Source organism: Cervus elaphus, chromosome 2 (assembly GCF_910594005.1).
Source record: "Cervus elaphus chromosome 2, mCerEla1.1, whole genome shotgun sequence".
NCBI classification, from domain to species: Eukaryota; Metazoa; Chordata; class Mammalia; order Artiodactyla; family Cervidae; genus Cervus; species Cervus elaphus.
Genome location: NC_057816.1, coordinates 18010754 through 18034267, shown reverse-complemented (window position 1 = coordinate 18034267; position 23514 = coordinate 18010754). Strand labels below are relative to the sequence as shown.

The following is a 23514-nucleotide window of genomic DNA, read 5'->3' as shown; positions in this document are numbered from 1 at the left end:
TGATTTCTGCTAAAAGTGAGCACTGAGTTTAAATTTATATGTGTACCAAGAAATTATTTTCTGTTTACTCAATAGATCTGAAAATCCACGAAGAGGTTAGAGGTCCTAACTGGATTCACTTGACAGCTAAGTGGATTAAGCCAGTACTTCACTCAGCAGGTTGAGGATCTGTACAGTCGAGGTCAGAAGGCATACAGAATGAATATTAACTCCACATACTCAGTTGACAACCCCCAGTTAGCTAAGGCCATCTCAAGGAAGAACAAAGATGGTAAAGAACTTAACACTAACAGTTAACAAAACCTATTATAAAGCTGTAATAATTAAAACAGCATGCTGTTTGTACAAGAGGAGAAAAACTGACTAATGGAACAGAATAGAATCGTGTCCAGAAACAAGCCACAGATATTTGGTTAACTGATTTATGAGAAACCTAACACTGCAGTATAGTGGGGAATGGATAACATTTTAAATAAATGGTGCTGACTCCACTACATAACTATTCGGAAAAAATGTTTTGTTACCCCCTCCCTCACATCTAGACAAAAAGCAATCCTATTCATAGGTGGAGGGAAGATCTATATATGAGAGGTAACACACTAAAGCTTTTATAGAACAAAATACAGATCATCATCTTTGTGATGTTGGAGCAGGCAGATATTTTTTAACATTACCCAAAAAGCACTAAACACAAAGGAAAATCTGATCAATTGGATTATATAAAGACCCATTTCTCAAAAAACAAGTAAAGAGTGAAAGAGCAAATCACAGAATAGAAAAAGATATTCACAATATAAATATCTGGCAAAGGACTAGTATCCAGAATATAAAAGGGTATCCCACAAACAATAAGAAAAGACATACAACTCAGTAGAAAAATGGGCAAAAGAAAAAAAAAAATGGGCAAAAGACAACCAGGCACTTCACAAAATACACACACCCACCAGAATGACCCGGCTAAAAACAAAGACAAATCAAGTATTGGTAGAATGCAGAGGAGCTAATGCTCTCAAGCACTGACACTCTACAATCCAGCAATTTCATTCAAAGTACATACCCAACAGAATACTTCCATTAAGTTTAACAAAAGAATATTCTTAGCAGCAGTATTCATAAATGGAGTCAAAACTGGACACACTCCAAAGGCCCACCAACAGTTGATGAGATAAATAAGTTGGGATACAGTCACACAATGGAATGCCACACTGCAATGAGAATGACCTATAATTATATACAACAATATAGACTAATCTCACAGAAATGCTGAGCAAAAAGAAGCCAAACACGAAAGAGTACATCCTATATGCGTCCATGTGTAAATAACACAAATACAGGCAAAAACTACTCGATGCTGTTAGAAGGATACTGATAATCCTAAGGGCCATAGCAGGACTTCTTTCTTTCTTGATCAAGATGCCGGTTACACAGACAGGTTCAGTTTGTGAAAAATACATAAAGCTGTATGTGAAAAGTCAAAAAGTTGTACAGGTATGATCTGAGCACTTCTTCCGTAAGTACATTACACCTGAATAAGTTTTTTTAAAAAACGGAAAATAGCCTCCATAGTTAACCCTAGCAAGGAGGGAGATGAGGTCATCAGTCAGATTCCTAACCGTGCTATAACTATCTGAAACCCTCTCCATTCAGAGGGAGCACCAGTAGTTTCAACACAAATTATGTGGTCAGATGAAGCCAGGACTTAAATGCAAGAGAGGATGAAGTGATAGTGGGAGATGCTAGACTATTTTTGAATATTTCCATGCATTTCCTCAAACCTCCTTGGTAACCAATATCTATCCAGCTGGATATCCAGCTCATCCAATCAAGTCTAAAGACAGAAAGAATTCCAAAACTCTCAGGGTCTTCTGGATTTCAAGTCAGATAAAATCTCTTGTTGAATTATAATCAGAAGATTCCACATCTCCAGAAAGTAGATCATAACAGGCATACAAATAATTGTTATCAGCCAGGAATAATGTTCTGATGCATGTAACAGGAAGCCCAAATTACAGTGGTTTAAGGAAGACAGGGGTTTACTCTTCTCATCAAATGGAAGTTCAGAGAGGCATGTGCTGACGCTGGTTTGGCAACTCAGGGATATATAGGGGAAGATATCTGTAAATCTCCTGGCTTTCCTCTGAAGGCCTCCAGAATACTGGTCTAGCCCTAGGCATCATGTCTAATTTCTACACAGGAGGGAAAAAAAAACAGGTAAAAGGCCTTTCAAAAGATCTTCATCCAGAAATTTCTGCCTGCACCTCACTGACCAGGACTATGTTACATGGCTGCTCTGGCTGGAAAGGAGGCTAAGAAATGTATGGGGTTTTTTAGCTAGGCACACTTCTGCTTCTAGGAAAACTTTAAGTTCTGTTAGAAAGAAGATACAGGGAAATGGGTATCCGACAAATTAGGAACTTCTGCCATAGCTATGATGAGTACTTGATGCTCTTACTAATGCTGAATGTATTTTTTTAATCTAGCAATTTACAAGTTTGTGGCTCATGGCACTAGAGACAATTTTCTGTGGTAGAACTCTGGCAGCTATTTTTCCAAAGCATTTTTCATACTACTCCTCTCAGGAAGAAATGTACAAGCTCCAGCTCTATAACATTAAAAGGTCAGGCACAGCCACAGTTTCTTCAGCTAGCAGCTAAAGATCAATGCCTAGACTGCTTTCCTTTCATACTTCAACTTTAATCTTTTTTTTTTAACTTTAATCTTTTAAACAGGAAGTTACCAAAAAGCTGAATAAAGTTTTCTAAAATACTCAGTTCTTAGACGTACTAAGTTAATAATGAATGCCCCCTCAAAAAAAAAAAAAAAAAAGAACTTAAATTCTAAAGAGAATATTTCCCGACAAATTTTTTCAGAATGAACAATGAATTCTCAGCCTGACCTAAAGCATTATTTATCATTCTTCCAAATTAACTTAGCATCTGCCATCTCAGAAAGTCAAGTAACATGGCACTTTTCTGCTGAAATATAGTTATCAGAATACAAACTTTTCCTCACAATACAATAAGTGTCTTGGACTACAAGGAGATCAAACCAGTTAATCCAAAAGGAAATCAACCCTGAATATTCACTGGAAGGACTGATGCTGAAGCTGAAGCTCCAATACGTTGGCCATCTGATGCGAACAGCCGAATCAGTGGAAAAAATCCTGATGCTGGGAAAGATTGAAGGCAAAAGGAGAAAGGGGCAAAAGAGGATGAGATGGTTAGACAGCATCACTGACAATGGACATGAATCTGAGCAAACCCCAAGAGATGGTGAAGGACAGGGGAATCTGGCTTGCTGCAGTCCATGGGGTCACAAAGAGTTGGATACAAATTAACGAATGAACAACCACAAGAACTAGGCAACAGCATAAGCCAGAGCCAGCTTTTCACCAAAATGGTAATACTAGTCTTGATCCCTCAGTCTTTCCAAGGACAACAGATCTGAAGAAAAATCTTATAATCAGAGCCCAGTCTGAACACTGGCTAGTGCAACCAAGACAGGTAACTCAAAGGCTGAGCTACTCTATATCTGCAAAAGAGATGCTGCATTTATCGTATTCTCATATTCAGAGATATTACAAAATTTTTATTGACCACCATGGGAGAAAGGAAAAAAAAAAAAAAACACTACTGCAAATGCCATCATTCCTACCTTCTCACACAAAAAAACAAAATTTTTCCTGTGGATGTATTAACCCACTCATTCATTTGACAAATATTTATGAGTTTCGGTGTCTGAATAATGCCCGGCATTTAAACAATGTGAAAAGAAAGCTAAGGTATTAGTGTGGTCCAGATCCAGAAGGACTTCTCAACCAGGAGAGCTAGAGGATCGCTTTTACAAAGAAGATAACAAGAACTGCAGAGGAGGAAACCAGCCCGGTAGGCACACAGAACAGCAGCAATTCACACGGCAGCTTTTGTAAGTGGGGACAACATCCTTATAGAGCCTATCACTTTGGGAAAGGAATATCTAATTAGATTCGGCTGTGTGGACATGAGATTCCTCTGAGACTAATAAGAAGTTCTTCCAATCAAGCTTTTTGTTTTGGGGGTTTTGCTTTTTTGTTTTTCTGGAGTCAGGTCATTCAACAATCCCACAGAAAGCAAGGGAAAAGCACACCCCAAGTCTACGGGCAGCTTTTCCCATCCTCAAACAATTCCTTGTTCAGATGCACAGTCTCAGAGGGTCAGAGGTCACTGGCGTCTTTGTACTCAGTTCCATGGTCGTTACAAACAAACTTTTGTCCCCCTTTCTTCAATGACACAGGCTGCAACAACGAAACTGACTGAACTTTTACATCTGTGGCTTGCATATGCATTACTCAACTGAAGGGCCATAGTATTTCATTTACACTTCAGCCGTATATTATTAAATCTCTTTTGTGAAATAAAATAATTTATTTACCTGGGGGCAAATGAATGTTGATCTAGCCAAACACAAAGGACATCACTGACACTAATGGTCTTATGATTTCTTGTCATAATTATCATACTTCCTGTGACAGGATTTAGGAAAGCTTTTGTTAAAGACCTTCGTTTTTCAGGATTTTGCTCATCCCTCTTGCCTTTCTCTACTTTAAACCATACCCACATGGTAAAAAGTACAGAAATTTATTATGGGCTTTTATACAGAGTTACAAGTCTACAAGTTCTTTCTTAAAATGTGATAACAAATATATCTAAATAAGAAATCTCAAAGTTAAAAAATATTATTTTACAAGAGAAGAGTCTAAACAATACATGTTAGGAAAAATAATATAAATATAGTATTACAATTTAGACTACAGGTAATTTTACCTTTATGCATATACCTGGACAACTTTTTAAGCATTAAACATTTAGTTGTTAAAACTGTCCTTTTAAAACAATGTTTAAATAAATTCCTACTACTTTTATGTGCTAACAGCAACCTCCAAAATCTATTCTTATACTATTATAGCTGACTAATCAAAAAAATAATTACCAAAAAAATTAACCAGTAAGTAATTAAAATGGGAATTACATGAACAACTTTAAAGAAAAAAAAAATTTCTTTTTAAGAAAAGTTTTTCAGCAGCAGAGCTGAGAACTAAATGAACACATCAACTGAAGCATGATGCAGGAAGGACTTTGCCAGTACCAAGATAAGAGACAGTTTCCTCCACCAAGAAAACTTTCTGTAACTGTTTCTACTGAAGGCAAATAATCTAGAAGCCTGAACATACTTCTGAAATTTTACTGAGCCCCCAAGAGTATGCTAAACACCACAGTCCTCAAAGCAAATGGGTCCTATCTCACTTTTTTTTGAAAAGTTTAATAAGCATACAGTGGAAAGGAATACAGCTGAAAGAAGCAAAAAGAACAAATGCATATAACAGAGATCACAGGAATACAGATATACTGTTGAAATGGAGGACGGGGTGGCTCTGAACAGGCCTACACAAAGGAAGAGGGTCTAAAGTAACAGGAAAGTTATTCCAGATCCTGTTGCATGAACTTCAGTAACAGAAATATTTCTAAACCACTAGGGCCTTTATCAGCTCATTTAACCAAAGTTTCTTTTTTTCCACTTCTGCTAAAGTCCCTAATCCTAAACACTAAGAATACCATAATATTTTTCATATCACTAATCTAGCTAAGACTAAGCTAAAGGATTTCCTAAACCCTTTCTCCTGTTTCAGGCCTCTCCTTCCTAACTTCCAAGAGGTTAGCCTATAAACAGATCAGCTACAGTTACATGAACTCAGTTCTCCATATGCTGAAGCTTAGGCCTCTATTTTGGTTAGACAGTAATGCTAAAAGATAGAAAGCCAGTAAAAACCAAGCATTTTTTTGTTTCCATCTCTTCATCAAAATTAAACACTGTGGTGCATCAAAGGATACTATGGACAGACGGAAAAGGCCACCCACAAAATGGAAGAAAATATCTGAAACTACCAGATATTTCAGAAAATTTCTGCAATATATAATGCCAAGTCAACTACAAAAAACTTTATTTTTAAAAATGGGCAGTAACTTCCCTGGCAGTCTCATGGTTAAGACACTGCACTTCCACTGCAGGGAGCATGGGTTCGATCCCTGGTTGAGGAACTAAGATCCCACATGCCATGTAACATGGCCAAAAAACTAAAAATAAAAAATGGACAAAGGACTTGAATATATTTCTCCAAGATGATACAAAAACTGACAACAGGTTTCTGAAAATAATGCTCAGCATCACTACATCACTAAGCAAATGCAAATCAAAACCACAATAAGATACCACTTCACATACAGAAGATCCCCTGGAGAAGGAAATGGCAACTCACTCCAGTATTCTTGCCTGGAAAATTCCATGAAGAGAGGAGCCTGGTGGGCTACAGTCCATGAGGTCATAAAGAGTCAGACATGACTTAACGACTAAATAACAACATGATCCAGAAATCTTACTCCTAGGTGTATAAACAAAACAAGTGAAAACAAGATCTCAAAGAAGTACTTGCATATCCATGTTCACAGCAGCATTTACAACAGCCAAGAGACAGAAGCAACCCAAGTGCCCCTCAAAGGATGAAGGAATCAACAAAATGTGACATATACATACAACGGAATATTATTCAGCCTTAAAAAGAAAGGAGATCTTGTCACATGCTACAGCACGGCTGAACCTTGAGGACATTATGCTAAGTGCAAGAGGTCAGTCACTAAAAGACAAATAGTGCATGATTCCACTGATATGAGGGATCTAAAGTAGTCAAATTCATAATAACAGAAAGGATGCTTAAAATAGTAGGGACCAGGGGCTGCAGGAGGCAGAAATAGTGTGTTCTTTAATAGGCAGGGACTGTTAGTTTTGCAGGATGAAAATGTTCTGGAGATGTTTCACAACAACGTGAATATACATAAAATGTATATCCAGTGAATATACTGGACAGTTAAAAACAGTTTAGATGGTAAATGTTTACATAAATTTTACCATAATTAAAAAAAAAGGTATGAGTAACTACTTCATGAGGCAACTATGATGATAAACCAGATAATACATATAAGGAGCTTATAACAGCCTGGCATATCAATAATAAATAAATGTTAGTAGTAATAGTAGCTACTGATAATATTAATAAGACAGACATGTATCATTCAGTGACAATGAATTGTGAATTGAGGATTATTTAAAAAGAAAAAAAGACTTTCCTTGAAAATGAAGCAAGAGAGTTCAGTAAATATAGGAACAAGAGCATTTAATTAGTAGGAATACAGAACCTCTGACGGCTCTTGATCAGTTAGAGTAAACACAATGAAACATCAGTTTAAGGACATAGTTTTGGCAATCTAGAATAAAGGAACACAAAATCAAGTCTGGTAAAATTAATGTAAAGAAACTGAGAAAGGTGCTGCAATGATGTTCCAGTCATGCCTTGGAACGCAAAAATAAGGGAAAAGAAACCTGATTTTAGAATGCTAAGCAACCATCCCTTCAAATCTGTATTTTAATCAATAAACACAACTCCTCATAGAAGTTATGTTGGTTAGCAAGTCAATACCTAACTGCCAAGTTGGTATCATATATTTCACGTTTGGTGGCTCAGCTGGTAAAGAATCCGTCTGCAATGAGGGAGACCTGGGTTCGATTGCCTGGGTTGGGAAGATCCCCTGGAGAAGGGAACGGCTACCCACTCCAGCATCCTGGCCTGGAGAATTCCATGGACTGTATAGTCCATGGAGTCGCAAAGAGTCGGACACAAATGAGCAACTTTCATTTTCTTACGCCCATCAACAGTTCTAATAAAAATAAGCATTAAATATAAAAAGCCTAACCTTTCATCACTCAGGAAGCCTTTGGCATTAAATCCCAGATTCTCTAGAAGCAGCACAATTGAATAAACATCATGCTCTAATGGACAACCTGTTCCCAAGTGGGGAGTATGACAAGTTTTCTCTCATACATTTGAGGACCTATCACCATGATGGGGTTGGCTAAACATACAAGCACACATATTCAAAGTAAAACCCTGACTACTTAGAACCTCTAGGGCAGGGTTTCTCAACTATTGACATTTATACCAGATAAGGTGTGGGGAGGGGGGCTGGTGAGGAAGCCTGTTCTGTGCATGAGTAGAGTCCCTTGGACTGCAAGGAGATCCAACCAGTCCATCCTAGAGGAGATCAATCCTGAGTATTCATTGGAAGGACTGATGTTGAAGCTGAAACTCCAATACTTTGGCCATCTGATGCGAAGAGCTGACTCATCTGAAAAGACCCTGATGCTGGGAAAGATTGAGGGCAGGAGGAGAAGGGGACGATAGAGGATGAGATGGTTGGATAGCATCACCGACTCAGTGGACATGAGTTTGAGTAAATTCCGGCAGTTGGTGATGGACAGGGAGGCCTTGGCGTGCTGTGGTCCACGGGGTCGTGAAGAGTCAGACACAACTGAGCGACTGAACTGAACTGACCAGAGAATTACTTATTCCAAATGTAAGAATATGAATCTGGGAAACATCCCTTTCTCAGGCTCAAAGTTAAATGTTTAGAAATTATTTCTCATTATTCATAGACTAGTGCTAAGAAAACACACAGGTACTTTGAGGTTAAACAGACCTAGATTTGAATTCTAAATCAATCCAGCATTTGAGTAAGTGACCACAAATTTCCGAGGTTTAAATAAAATAACATTTGTAAAGATCAATGAAAAATGGGCACTAAATGAAAAGAGAAGTGAATTTACACTTACATCCCAGAACTTTTTTTTTATCATAACTAGTTTAGAAAAGAAATATTTCTAAAATGTACTGCACATTTTCCTGCTTTAATGTAATCTAATCTTTTATAAACAACTCGGGGTGACCATTTCAGACAAGCATCACTGTAACAACTAAATATGATACAAATCCAGAGCAGAGAGCCATCAAAATGGATAATACATAATTAAGTTGCAAGACACTGGATGAACTGTTTGAATCTGATAAAAATGGTACCACTTAATAGGGATTGTCAAGTGGAATCTTTAGGTTAAGAAGTAACAATAAAGAGAAACAACATAACAGAAGTCGGGACAGAAAAACTCTAAAAAATGCAACTGCCTGCATGCCCTACATGAATCAGAAGTGATAGGCTGTCCAAAAAAAAATAGTACAAGAAAAGGAATTTGGGTTAGTAGAGAGAATATACCAGAATAAGAGTCAGAAGAATAGAGTTCTAGTTTCAACTGTCCTACTTGAGTGAGAATGTGTAGCTACACTAAGCCACTTAACCTGGATCTATATCCTCATTAATAAGAAGGGCACAAACCTACTTTGACACTCCCAACACTGTCAGGCGGACCAAATGCTGATGATGATAGAAATGCTCTCGAAGCCGTGTGTAAAGGCTTTATGCCGCGAGCCCTGCAGAGTCACGCGACGCAGTCCAGAGCAGGGTTTCCCTGTCTTCTGCACTCAGGACACACAAGAGGACGACAGTACTGATAAGGGCACACCGTGGCAAGTAAACCAGGCTGCAGGCAGTCACTAGAGGTCAGGAGAAGCGTTTGCCTCTCTGTCACTGACAGTCCTCTCCAAGGAACGAGGAAATGTTTCTGCCCTATCTGTAACACATTCAGAGTCTTATCTGGCACACCAGTTAGGAAGCTCTAATTAAAATGCAATGTCTAGTTTGGAACACTGTAAGAGGGGATTTAACTTTTTCCACAATAACCAGCTCTGGGAAACAGAATCAAGAGCAGAATCTGACAAGGACAGAACAGTACTACATTGCACCAGGGGTACCCGCTGACCACCCCGCTTGACCACGGGGCCAACTGTTCGCAGGACCTAAAAGGTATGCTCAACTGCAGTCCACACACCCCAGCCCGCTTCTTACCAGGACCCTAGAATTTCCTGACTACTTCTAGGGTTTGCTCAGGTTTCTTCCCTGAGTGGACCCTCCCAAGAGCAGACAACCACACCATCAGTATTTATATCCCCTGGACCCAGGGATGATCAAAGAGCTGCTATCTGAAAGCAGTATGCGCATGCACGGTTTCAAGAGCCCATACCTAAGCACATGCAAAAAGTCCCTCATGCAAGGAGCCTGGAGGGAGAAGTGTACCTGCCCTTTACCATGGTGTTGAATAGAACCCCCAGGAGTCAGAGAATTCCCTCTGTGACCCATATTTAGGTCATTACTAAGTTGTCTTTATTAAGGTACTCGATGGATCATCTGTATCAGTTCACCTGATTAATAATGTGTAAATGTTTAGACATACAGCATGTGGACTTCCATTTGTATTCGTGCCCGAGTTCCAGAAATGTTGGGGATGGGCCTGCAAAAGGAGCTCAGTCACATGAGGAGCAGTTGAAGAAAATAAGTACATTTAGCCTGGGAAGAAAAAAAGTTACTGGGAAGATCAAAGAACCAGCCACTTTTCACGTGACAGATGAAGGCTGTCATGTGAAAAACAGAAGAGATCTGTGTGGTGCTGGAAATGAAGGCAGGTACATTCCACTCTAATACAATGAGGAATGTTAAACAGTAAGAATTCCTTTCAAAAAGGATCGGGGCACTTCCTGAGTAGTCAAGTGGCAAGACTCCATATTCCCAATGCAGACGGCCCAGGGTTTGATCCCTGATCAGGGAATCAGATCCCACATGCTGCAACTAACACCTGGCACAGCCAAAAAAAAAAAATTTAATTAAAAAAAAAATAAAAAGAATTGGGCAACAACAAGGTCATACTGTATAGTACAGGGAACTATGTTCAGTATCCTGTGATAAACCATAATGGAAAAGAATAGGAAAAAGAATGCACACATATACGTATAACTGAGTCACTCTGCTGTACGCAACACTGTAAATCAATTATACATCAGTAAAAATACATAAATTTTTTTTTAAAAAGAACTGGGCTGTCAGCTGAGTAACAAGTCAGACACTGAAAATACAGAAGCAGAGGGTATGTGCTGCCCTTCCAAGGATAATGTGGAAGGAACTCTGATACCGGGAAAAGGTAAAGACCACATATGACCAGGAGGCCTATGTAACTTCAACGTGAACGTGTAGCTCTATATGCAGAGACAAGTATTTTGAGACACAAGGCAAATGAAAGCTAAACTCTGAAGCAGCCTTTCTCTATTAAAAAGTCCCTGCTGTCAGCTCACTCTTGTCATTTGCCTCCTCACAAAAACTGAAGTAAATTCCTCCATTCTACCATATTAATTACTTAAAAGACTAGAGCAGCTTTGTCTCCAGAGACTTTTCCATCCTCCAAGAAGTCAGAACCTTCCCTGCTGCTCCTAGGGTCCCGCAATTTATCATTATCACTGAAAACCTTGTCATCAGTCCCCACAATGGATGACACCTCTCTGTAGAATTACGTATTCTACAGAAATTCTGGGGTTACAGGACATATCTAAAAAGAGCCCAGGCCTCTCAAACAGCCTTCAAAAAATGGGGTTATAAATGTAAGATAAAAGCAAATAAATGCAAACTGAAATGAAGAAAATAAAGTGAGGTAGGTAATAAAGAAGACAGAGCCCGTGAGACTGCCTGTATACAGGTAAGCACAAAGGCCTCTCTGGGGCAGCAGAAGACGAGAAGATGTGAAGGCAGTACATTCCAAGCAAAAGGAACAGTGATTGTAAATCTCTGAAGAGGTACATGCTTAGCTCGGTCAAGGGATGAAAAGGAGCATCATCCACTCACTATACACCTGTTAGTATGGCCAAAATCCACAATGCTCATACCACCAAGTGCCGACAAGGATGTGGGGCAATGGGAACTCTCATTCAAAATCATGCTTATCATACTATCCTAGAATCACCCTCTTTGGTACTTACCCAAAAGAGCTGAAAACGCCTGTTTACAAAAAACATGGATGTTTATAGCAGTTTCATTCATTACTGCCAACACCTGGAGCAACCAAGATGTCCTTCAGCAGATGAGTAGATAAACTGTAGTATACCCAGACAATGGAATATACTCAGTGCTAAAAAGAAATAGCACTCTGGAAAATTCTTAAAGAGATGGGAATACCAGACCACCTGACCTGCCTCTTTAGAAACCTATATGCAGGTCAGGAAGCAATGGTTAGAACTGGACATGGAACAAGAGACTGGTTCTAAATAGAGAAAGGAGTACGTCAAGGCTGTATATTGTCACCCTGCTTATTTAACTTATATGCAGAGTACATCATGAGAAATGCTGGGCTGGATGAAGCACAAGCTGGAATCAAGACTGCCAGGAGAAATACCAATAACCTCAGATATGAAGATGACACCACCCTTATGGCAGAAAGTAAAAAAGAACTCAAGAGCCTCTTGATGAAAGTGAAAGAGCCTGTTGATGAAAGTGAAAGAGGAGAATGAAAAAGTTGGCTTAAAACTCAACATTCAGAAAACTAAGATCGTGGCATCCGGTCCCATCACTTCATGGCAAATAGATGGGGAAACAGTGGCTGACTTTATTTTGCGGGACTCCAAAATCACTGTGGATGGTGACTGCAGCCATGAAATTAAAAGACGCTTGCTCCTTAGAAGAAAAGTTATGACCAACCTAGGCAGCATGTTAAAAAGCAGAGACATTCCTTTGCCAACAAAGGTCCATCTTGTCGAAGCTATGGTTTTTCCAGTAGTCATGTATGGATGTGAGAGTTGGACTATAAAGAAAGCTGAGCACCGAAGAACTGATGTTTTTGTATAAGTACCGCGCGCTAACCGATTGCGCCACTGGAGCATAGAACTGATGTTTTTGAACTGTGGTGCTGGAGAAGACTCTTGAGAGTCCCTTGGACTGCAAGGAGATCCAATCACTCCATCCTAAATGAAATCAGTCCTGAATATTCATTGGAAGGACTGATGCTGAAGCTGAAACTCCAATCCTTTGGCCACCTGATGCAAAGAGCTGACTCACTGGAAAAGACCCTGATGCTGGGAAAGACTGAAGGCGGGAGGAGAAGGGAACAACAGAGGATGAGATGGTTGGATGGCATCACCAACCCAATGGGCATGAGTCTGAGTAAACTCTGGGAGTTGGTGATGGACAGGGAGGCCTGGCGTGCTACAGTCCACGGGGACGCAAAGAGTCGGATACAACTGAGCAACTGAACTGAACTGAAAAAGAAATAAGCTATCAACCCATGAAAAGACATGGAAGACATTTAAATATTTATTACAAAGTGAAAGAAGCTAATCAAAAAAGTATTACTGTAAGATTTCAACTATAAGACACTGTGGAAATGGTAAAACTAGGGAATCATTGAAAAGATCCTGAGTAGCCAAGGGATAGGAGTGGGAGGAAGGTGGGGGACACACAGGCGGAGCACAGGGGATAAAGGCAAGGATAGAGGCAGGGAAGTCTGTAGATAATTTTCCAAAGGACAAAGGCAGCTAGCCTAGGAGTTAAACATGAAAAAACTGAGCCATAGTCAAGTCCAGTTTATATTCCGAAGGTGGAGTTGATGGGACTTATTAACACGAGGTGAGAAGGAAAAAATGGAGGATGACCTCAGAGCCTGCACAACTGGGTAGACAGTGGGGCTGCTTCACCTGAAACAGTAAAGACATGGGAGAAGTGGAGGAAGGAGTAAATGAAAGAAAGTAATTCACAGTTCTGCTTTCTTCATGAGATATCCAGGTAGAGGAATGGCATTAGATGATGAGTCTAGAGCTCCAGAAATCAGTACCAGAGACAGGAATCTGAGCCCCCACAGCATATAAACGGTACCTGAAACCATGAAAATGGATGAAATCAGCAGCGCCCAGGGACACTCCAAATTTTAGAGGGGGAGGTGGGCAGAGATAAGCGGCAAAAAAAGACAAAGAGAATGAGTAGCTATGAGATCAGAGAAGGTAGTTGGCCAATGGGAAATGCTGATGAAAGGTCAGTAAGATACAGACGTTGCATGACCTCTGGCTTTGAAAGATACAGATCACTGCAGCCTTGATTAAAAGCAATGTCAGCGAGTGGAGCAACAAGAGCTCAAATAGATCAGGCTAAAGAGAGAATCAGTGGTAAGGAAGTAGATACAGCAAACACAAATATCTCCTGCTGCAAAAGGGAACAAAGAAACTGGGCAACAGCTGAAGGGAATCATAAGGTGGAGGAGAGAGGATGGTTTAACAGAGGTGATTTATTCTAATACCTAGTAAGGTATTAGTGGTTCCAACAAGACAACACTGTATTCCTTTCTCACTTAACCATCCAGTTAAGTGAACAGTAACAGTGAACATCCAAAAATGAACAGTAGTAGGTGGTTCTGCTCTATAAGATCATCCAAGGACCCATCTTACTGATCTACCTCCCCCTAAAGTGTTGCTCTCAACTGCAAGGTAGAATTAATACGTACCAGCACTATATTCTCCTGGCAGAAAGGGAGCAAGAGGAAAGCAGAAAGCAAGAGCAAGCAGAAAGCAATTCACTTTTCCTTTCTAAGGCCCTGACACAGAAATCACTCACAGTACTTCTGGTCATATCCATTTACCTAAACTTCATCATGCGGTCACATCCACGTGTAAGAGGGAGGCTAGGAAATGCAGTCCAGCTGGGCATCCATGTGCCAGATAAAACCTGAGGGCCCTATTACTGAAATGAAGCTGAAGAGAGTGGCATCTGGTGAACAATTAATCATCACTGCTCCAAGTAATATAGGGCATGTCTGCATACTAAAAGAGATGATCCAGTAAGCAGAGAATGATAATTTAAGGGAAAAAATAATGGCAGGAGTGAAATCCTTAAGAAGGGGAAAATGAATGAGATCCAGGGCTCAGAGTTATTGCCCAGAAGCAGAGACACATTGAGTCTCCTATCACTTCTCACATGCTTGACTTTTCAGAAGAATTGTTGCCCCTTGAATGCATTGCCAGAAAATTAAAGTAATCCCTTCCTTCTATCTAGTAAATCAAGCAATCACGTAGAATGAGTATAAAAATCTGGCCTGGATTGAACAGTTTTCACTTGATTTGTCGCCTACCTAACAGGCTGACTCTGTCTCTTAACAGGCTGATTCAAAGATGCTACTGCTCTTTCAAGGAGAATGTGACCAAATTTCTAGAGCTGAAGGGAGTCTAGAAAGCTCATTTAACAAATGTTCAAGGCCACAAAGCATCCACTCCAACAGTACACCCAAGTCCTTCAATGGCCACTGCTGGATCAGGGATGATTATCCCACTGTCCCTTGTCCACTCTTTCATAATATTCCTCTTCATTATATAGTTTATCCTCCCAATGGAATGGAACACTTCCTAAGGGAAGAGACTCGATGCCAACTTCTTTCATATCTAGGCTCCACTGCATTTAGCGTGGTACAAAAAAACCTCACTTGCACTCAATGGATACTTTTTAGTTCACTGAGAAAGACATTTGGTTTCCTGCACCCTACCAGAGCAGGACTGTCACTAAGTCCTGAAGACCACTGTTTGTCAGGTTCTCCTCAGGTAGAAGGTCAACGGAAACTGGGGAAGTACAAGAGGATAGTCTCTACTTTAAAAAAAAAAAAAAATCACAGGATCATGGAATTTTGGAGCAAGAAAGAATCTTAAAGACCTCTAGTTTGACCCCTCATTTCATCAATAAATATAAAGAAAATGAGTTTTTTAGCAAGATGACTTACTAGTCCAAAGACACAGATTTATTTACAGGAGAGCCAAGATGAGAACCCAGGTCCTCTGACTTCAAGTTCAAATCTCCTTTCTCTGTTCAAGTTTCCTTACCTTTTTTGCCTGCCCTTAATAAACCGGGTAATTACTAAAGTTCACATAATATGTTCTTCAAAGTCACTGAAAATCCTACTCATCTTGAGAGTCCTTCTCTCATATAACTCTCCAATAAAAAGAGAACAGGAATTACTACTCCCATCCTACACACAACGGGATAAAAACAGGGCAATCACATGGCCTGCTCAGGACAAGGCTGAACCCCACAAAATAAAAATTTTATTAATACTTTTTCAAGGGCAAAGGAACGGAATGTCTATTTCAGAATTCCTCCCCAGAGTGCAGTGCCTATCTTTGGTAACAGAGACAACGTATACCTATCACACCGTGTCCAGGGTGCATGGGCCACGTGTGCCTTTTCTCAGTGCTTTCCATCTCCACAGCCTCCGATACTAATGTCTACTATGATCCAGGGCATAAAATAAAGTAGTAAACGGATGCACTCTCCCTGAAAATCAGAATTCTACTTCCACTCTGAACATTCTGGCTCATAAACTGCATATGAGAAATTAAACCAAACACCTCATTTCTCACTTCATTTTACCTACCTAAAATACCTCCTGTAAATACCAGGGAAGCCCCCTTGTTCAGGTATACTATGAACCTGTAAACATCTATTTTACCAAATCTTCACATTTTGCTACCATGGGGAATATTCCCACTCAGTCTTCACCTCTTCAAACAGGAATTCTCTGGTTGGTTTTGTTGTTTACATGCTTTAACCTCAAAAGAAAATCCTGTCTCCTTGAGATGGAGGGTCTTGTTTAGGCCTCTACTGTTTCCATGGGGCCGCAAACGCTGTTTTCCAGGGGCTGCGGCTCTGCAGTTTGATGAAAGGCCCTCTGCACACACCCCAAAGACAGCATGGGGACGTCAGCACCCTCCAAAGGTGTCCCTGGGATTATCCCTCAGCCTGTAAAGAACACCCAAGGCATGAAATTGCACTATTTGTAGGATGGCAAGAGCCACACTGGCCCCAGCCCTGTTCTGTTCGACTCAGAACAATGGCCTTTGTTTATTTGCTCACTCTGACTTTGGGATTAATGTTAAATAAACCAGCATTTGAAGCAGGGAAGTATATCCAATTTATCCACGGTAAGATAACTTAAACCAAATATTTCAGAAAGCAGCTTAACAACGAAGCTTCTAGAAAGTACACTAGGCCTATCTTTATGGAAAAAATATTAAGTTTTATTATTCCGCCTCTGAAGAGGCTATTACAGAGATGCTAACACAAATCCTTAGTTAGACTTAAAGGGTGTCACACACATTTTAAAAAGTCACCTAACCCTGGCCTAATTTAATGTTCTTTTCCTAAATATCTTTGTCAAAAAACAAAAAACAGGAAATATCAAAACCAAAATAGAACCAGTATTTAAATTCAGCTTGCAAACATATATTAGTACCAAGAAATTATCAAGAACCAGGATCTTTGAAAAACAGAGCAGAATTATCTTTCCTCCCATTCTTAATCATCGAAATAAGCAAGGGATTAATAAAAATACAACACATGAGAGATTTCTCAAGTTATTCCATTTATCAGCTGTTAACTAAACTAATGGTTTCAGTAAAGGAAAAAATTCAGTAACAAGTAACATACCACTAAGGAGAACAACTCTATAATATTGGGGCAAGGTGATGTACAACATTCTAGGTGTATTGTTTACACTAGAATTCATGATCACCATCATCTATAACTTTACTATTTATATGCCTATATCGTATATGGCATCACGATTCAATGGACATGAGTTTGAGCAAGCTCCGGGAGACGGTGAAGGACAGGGAAGCCTGGCATGCTGCCGTCCGTGAGGTTGCAAAGAGTCGGACACAACTGAGCGACTGAACAACAATATCGTATTAAGCCGTCACATGTAACATTTCATTTAATCATCACTACAATCTTCTAAGACAGATTCTATATTCTCTGATTACAAAGGAGGTACCTGAAACACCAAGATGTTAATTTGTTTGTCCAGGATCAAAGCTAACATCACAGCTGACATTCAAACACAAGTCTGTCTGACTCCAAAGCAAAAATCAGTACCTTTCCAGGGGTCCTAATCCCTATAATGCTATGACAAGAAACCACACTTGTGCTAAGCAGAGAAAAAAATTTTACATCCTAAAGCAAAGACGGGGCTTTCTAGTGGCTCCGTGGTAAAGAATCCACTTGCCAATGCACGAGACACAGGTTTGATCCCTGGGTCGGGAAGATACCCTGATGAAGGAAATGACAAACCGTATCAGTATTCTTGCCTGGGAAATCCCATGGACAGAGGAGTCTGGGGGGCTACAGTCCATGGGTTGCCAACAAGTAGGACATAACTTAGCGACTGAACAACAACAACAAAGACTGGCAAACCTTTTCTATAAAGGGTCAGGTAATAAAACTGCTTAAGCCCTGAAGGCCATACTATCACCATTGCAAGGAATCAACTCCGCTGTTGTACAGCCAATACAGCCATAGACACTACATAAACAAGTGTGACTGTAATCCCAATAAAATTTTATTTATGAGCACTAGTATCTGAATTTCATGTAACCTGAACATTATGAAATACTTTTTATTTGAAAATGAATCATTCTTAGTTCATAAGCCATACAAAATATAAGCTGCAGGCCAGATTTGGCCTACATACTGAATTTTGTCAATGTCTATCCTAAATAATGCAGACAAATATATTTTAGTAAACAGCTCTTTTCATACTCTTAACTTGTAATCTCCTTTAATATTCTGAACTGATACTTTTCAGAAGCTCAAAGTCTCAATAAACTAAACATCTGTCCCAAAATAATCAAAAACTCTGAGTCTAAAACTGTAGACACTACATACGGATTCAGAGAAGGCAATGGCAACCCACTCCAGTACTCTTGCCTGGAAAATCCCATGGACGGAGGAGCCTGGTAGGCTGCAGTCCATGGGGTCACTAGCAGTCAGACAAGACTGAGCGACTTCACTTTCACTTTTCACTTTCATGCACTGGAGAAGGGAATGGCAACCCACTCCAGTATTGTCTGGAGGATCCAAGGGACAGAGGAGCCTGGTGGGCTGCCATCTATGGGGTCGCACAGAGTCAGACACAACTGAAGTGACTTAGCAGCATCAGCAGCATATGGATTTCCTAAGAATGAGACAGAATCACAAAATTCTGGAACTCAAAAAGAACTAACACATTCTCATTCCTTATGTGCATTTTTAAAAACTGGTATTAAGACATTTAAAATAGCTAAACACTAAGTTTATAGGTAATGACAATAATGGGTTATGAATATAAGAAGCAATACAAAGTATTTTCATATCCTTTCTTTCTTTTTTTTTTTTTTTTTTTATTTTTTTTAATTTTTTTATTAGTTGGAGGCTAATTACTTCACAACATTTCAGTGGGTTTTGTCATACATTGATATGAATCAGCCATAGATTTACACTTATTCCCCATCCCGATCCCCCCTCCCACCTCCCTCTTCATATCCTTTCTTTCATCTAACCTCTCTGTAAGGAAGACAATGCAAGCCTTCTTGCAATGTCCCATTCTGTTGCTGTTGTTGCTTAGTCGCTAAGTCGTGTCCAACTCTTTTGCGACCCCACGGACTGTAGCCCGTCAGGCTCCTCTGTCCATGGGATTTCCAGGCAAGAATACTGGAGTGGGTTGCCATTTCCTTCTCCAGGGGATCTTCCCGATCCAGGGATCAAACCTATGTCTCCTGCATTACAGGCAGATCCTTTACCAATGAGCCACCTGGAAAATCCCATCTCAATTTACACCTAAGAAAAACAGGCTCAGAAATGTACATAACTTGCCCAAAGCAGGGACCAAGCCACACAGCTACTAAGTGGCAGAACTGCAACCACAACCTGATTTCAAGTCCCTGCTGCCTCTCAACTACTTCCACAGACATCAAATTTCACATTAATGGGTTAAACCCTAAAGATTTTCAAGAATTATTAGTCATAATCTTTAAAAGCAATGAAAATGTTTAGTTCATTTCATTCAATTTTCCTTATGCTATCAAAGTCTTCTGAAGAAAACAGCTGCTAATCCTGACATTCATCAGATGCATTTACAGTCAATAGTGAATCTATGTATGCTGTGCAGACAACACACTAAGGCCAGCACAGAAAGGGAAAACACTGCTGAACAAGTCACTCTAAAGACAGACTAAGACAAGACTTCCCTGGTGGTCCAGTGGTTAAGACTTTGCCTTTCAATGCAGGGGATGTTGGTTCAACTCCTGGTCAGGGAGCCAAGATCCGACATGCCTTGTGGCCAAAAAACTAAAACACAGAACAGAAGCAGTGCTGTCACAGATTGAATAAAGACTTTAAAAATGGAAAAAAATAAAATAAAAATAAAAATGGTCCACATTCACAAAAATATCTTTTAAAAAATAAAATAAAGAGAGATTAAGAGAAAGAGAAAGAGAGATGAATGAATTCCCATTAAAGTCTGAGCCCAACTGTAGCATAGCTTCTGGTGATTGAAAAACGATGTGGGGGTTAGGAAAAGAAAATAAAAGGAACATAACTACTGGAACTCAAGCCAACATCAAAGACTCTAATGACAGTTGAGCCTGCCTGGCTGCTTCTTGGTCTCTCCCCAGAAAACAAAAAGTTACATAACCAAAGAAGATTCTTCCAACTAACACTTCCTCTGTGGCCCACTTACACCCTATCGCCCATCTCAGCGTGCATCACCATACAGCAAACTGGGCTTCTACCCCAGCCAGGTCTGGACAGGTCTCTGTCCAAAGTGCTGCTTTATTCTACGGACTGCTATAGGGACGATGGTATGAACACAACTGGCTAGAGCACAGTTCCAACCTCACGCCATTCTAGAGACTTATTCTATGAAGAATCACCACACACTAAATTTTAGGAATGAAGCCAACTCCAGACAATCCTGAAAACGGACATCACATCTTCATAATATCCCATCTTCACAAACAGCAGCATTAAGAAGGAATTCACATCAGTGAGTGCTTGAAAAACTTTGAGGTCATGTTGTAGCAGCAATTAAAGCTTCTATTTCTCAAGTACAAAGATCAAATGTCAATATTCCGAGTTGAGTCCAATTTATCCAATAAAGAAAAATATATTAATGAATCACAATCATCACTACCCAAAAATATTACAACAAATTCAATTACTGATTCAAACTAGCGTATTTTCTGGATGCTAAGACCCACAATACTCTAGCACCATATGCTTTTTCTTCTTCCAATAGAAATACAAATATAGACAACGTTTACAAAAGCAACCAATGCATCAGAAGTTACTCCCATTCAGATTGACTTAAAAGGTCTAAATCTGTGCCAAGTAAAACTCTGAAAGAATGGAAAATAAAAGAGATGCTGACAACAATGCAATGTGGCCCAGCTGCCAGCTATCCATGTAACATCATGCAGTGCCCCAAGCAGTTTAAAAGCAGATTGCAATTCTGCATGCAGATCAAAATTATAATTATCCAAATTTTATTTCCTAAAAGATAACTATCAAACTGCAACCCAAGCATCCTCCTGGGGTCTCCTCCTCCCGTCCACCTTCTTTAAGCTTCAGCCACAGAAGGTGGAGTTATAAAGGGTCTAGAAGTAGACTATAGCTAAGCAATCTGGTTTGACTTTCTCGCTGTACCGTTTCTGTTCATCTGTTTGCGAAATTTTTTAACATGAATATTTAATCAAGTCACCAAAATGAGAGAGGCAAGACGGGGATGGGGTGGCGGGGGAGACCAAGGGAGGAAAAAGGCACTAGAGTCACCAGCACCGTCCAATGTGCAGAGGCAACTTCAGCCAATTAGAAAGATGAGAGGGAAAACTCCACGGACGCGACAGCGAGCACGGCGGGGAGCGGGCACGGCCAGGGCGCCCCGGAGCCCCGGCGCCTCGGGCCCGGAGCGCCGCAGCAGGCCGGGAACCGCCCGGCCCGGTCCGCCGAGGCCGCGGGGAAGTGGTGGGCGCGGGCGGCTGCGGCCCGATCGCGGTCCGCCCCGGGAGGCCGAGGAGGGAGCCGGGTTGGGGGGGTGGAGGGGGGAGGAAGGGGGAAACCCGAGATGGCCTTCCAAGAACATTCGATCCCGAACCTTTACTTTAAAAAGAATTTCTCCCGAAAAGGAAAGCCAGGCCCCCGCAGCCCTTCCCTGCGGCGCCTGCCCACGTCACCGGCGCCCCCGACCCTCCCGCGGCCCCCGCCTTACCGAGCCCCGCGGCCCCGCCGCGCCGCCGCGGCGTCGCTGCGCCCCGCTCGCCGCTCCGTGTCTGCCCTGCGGGGCGCCGGGCCCGACGCCCTCCCCTTCCTCCTCCTCCTCGTCCTCGTCCTGGTCCCGATCCTCGCCGCCGCCGAGCGCCGCCCGCGCGCCGAGCCTAGCGCCTGGCCGCCCGGGGCAGCCGCGGGGGCTCGGCCGGGCGCCCCCAGCGCCAGCGCCTCATCCCGCCGCGCCGCCCCGTCAGGCTCGGGGGCGGGGACGCCGGGCTCCCGGCCGCGGCCTCGGAGTCGTCCTCCCCTTCGACCCGCACCGCGATCGCCCTCCCCCGGCCGAGCCGGCCCTGGGGATGCGGTCCTGGGCTTCGAGCCCCTAGCCCGCCGCCTCCGGGCCGCCCCCGCAGCGCCCCCGCCCCGCTCGCGGCGCGCGCCCGTTGGAGCCCGCCGCCGGGCCCGGCCTCCGCCTCCCGCGCTCCGCCTCCTCCTGCGCCCGCGACGCCCGCAGCGGGGAGAAGAGGCGCGCGGCCGCGGCCCCCGGGCACGAGCACGCGCGAGGAGGGCGGGCGGAGCGCGCGCGTGGCCGAGGGCGGCGGGGGCGCGCCCGGGCCTCGCCTGCTGTTGTCCCGGGAGCGCACGTGCGCGGCGGGGGGGCGGTGAGGGGTGGGCTGCTCGCGCTCCCCCGGGGGTTCCGGGGGTCGGCAGGGCGAGGGAAGGGTGCCGGGATGCACCCTAGGGGGTTCGGGCGAGGTCTGCCGCCTTGGCTTCTGCACCGTGCTGCGGTGCAAAAACACAAACCCTGCCGCAGCAGCAGCGACGCCGGGAAGAGCCATCCTCCGAGACTACGGCAGTGGCTCCTCTCCACTCACAGCTGACCCCGGGGTGCTGTCACCGCGCCGCGGAGCAGAGGGGGCGTTGCCGCACGTCGGGAAGCTCCCTGTCTCTCCATCCCTTGCGCGTTTTGGTCTAAAATCAACTCGCATCGGTTATTATTTGGAATCTGGGCCTAAAAGTTCCATTGGTTGTCTTCTTCATTCAGAGTTATGGACTGGAAGATTGGAAGTGACCTGTCAAGGGAGAGGAAGGACAAGAAAGGGTAAAAGAGCAGCAACCCCGGAAGGTCCGTGGCCAGGAGACACGTGAACCCCTGCGTGTGTATGGCACTGCCCTTGGTTCTCGCTCCTACTCCTTTTGTTCAACCCCTAAAGGCTGCGCATTACTTCGACCTGCAACAAGCGGTCTGTGTAACAGAACAGATCTTGACAAAACCTTTTCTGTTTTGATCTTTTTCTTTTATATATGTAACATTCACTCCTTCTGACTCCTTTGGGATCTGAATGTTGGGGAGGGGGTTAGCCTACATAATGTATCTCAGTACTCAAATCCACCCATGCCAAATACTGCATCGTCTAATGTCACTGCAGTGATTCGGGTCCACTCAGCATATACTCATGTCAGTGGGAGTCACTGAATATAAAACGTGGCCTTGACCACAGTTAGCACGATTTCAAGGGCACAGATGTGAAGCAGGATTTCAGCACATCCTGGAGAGAAATTAGGGAGTGAACATGTACAATAATCTCACTCCTGCCAGCTTCAGTATAACCAAGGTTTCTTTAAGGACCAAGATTCAGAATGTTTTCTAGCAGAGAAGGAGGGAAGGGAT

At 42.2% G+C, this 23514-nt stretch overlaps 1 protein-coding gene across 1 annotated transcript in view; it reads right to left on the bottom strand.

The window, feature by feature from the left end:
• The window catches only part of ARHGAP32 (Rho GTPase activating protein 32), a 191650-nt gene extending 169721 nt beyond the window's left edge, over nt 1–21929 (bottom strand). Inside the window, exon 1 of the mRNA XM_043873299.1 lies at nt 21847–21929. The gene's annotated coding sequence lies outside the window, so the exon portion shown is untranslated. The remainder of the gene's footprint in view (nt 1–21846) is intronic.
• Between the last annotated feature and the right edge of the window lie 1585 nt (nt 21930–23514).